Source organism: Penaeus monodon, chromosome 24 (genome assembly GCF_015228065.2).
Source record: "Penaeus monodon isolate SGIC_2016 chromosome 24, NSTDA_Pmon_1, whole genome shotgun sequence".
NCBI classification, from domain to species: domain Eukaryota; kingdom Metazoa; phylum Arthropoda; class Malacostraca; order Decapoda; family Penaeidae; genus Penaeus; species Penaeus monodon.
This window is the reverse complement of record NC_051409.1, coordinates 4,578,629-4,578,862: the sequence shown is the minus strand read 5'-3', so window position 1 is coordinate 4,578,862 and position 234 is coordinate 4,578,629. Positions and strand designations below refer to the sequence as shown.

Genomic DNA, 234 nt, shown 5'->3' with positions numbered 1-234 from the left:
GGATTGGTAATAAAACGTGATCAATTTAATCGATATTACAAACTTAATTGACTAAATAGAGAGTCTGCCATGAATCTGTTACTGACCTGTGCTATTTTGTTGGAAAATGTCAACAGATTAAATAACATTGACGAAAAATGAATAAAATACAACAATTTATATTTCCCTACAGTAGATCAAGCACTTATTTATTGATAAAAACTAAAAAAAACTCCAGAAGTTTTTAATTCAACT

General features: G+C 27.4%; 1 protein-coding gene and 1 long non-coding RNA gene across 2 annotated transcripts in view; one reads left to right on the top strand and one right to left on the bottom strand.

The window, feature by feature from the left end:
* The window catches only part of LOC119588487, a 69,297-nt gene that overhangs the window by 28,525 nt on the left and 40,538 nt on the right, over positions 1-234 (top strand). The gene's annotated exons all lie outside the window — the stretch shown is intronic.
* LOC119588486 (lysosomal acid glucosylceramidase-like) overlaps positions 1-234 on the bottom strand; it is a gene marked incomplete at its 3' end in the record, with an annotated part of 75,173 nt that overhangs the window by 73,749 nt on the left and 1,190 nt on the right.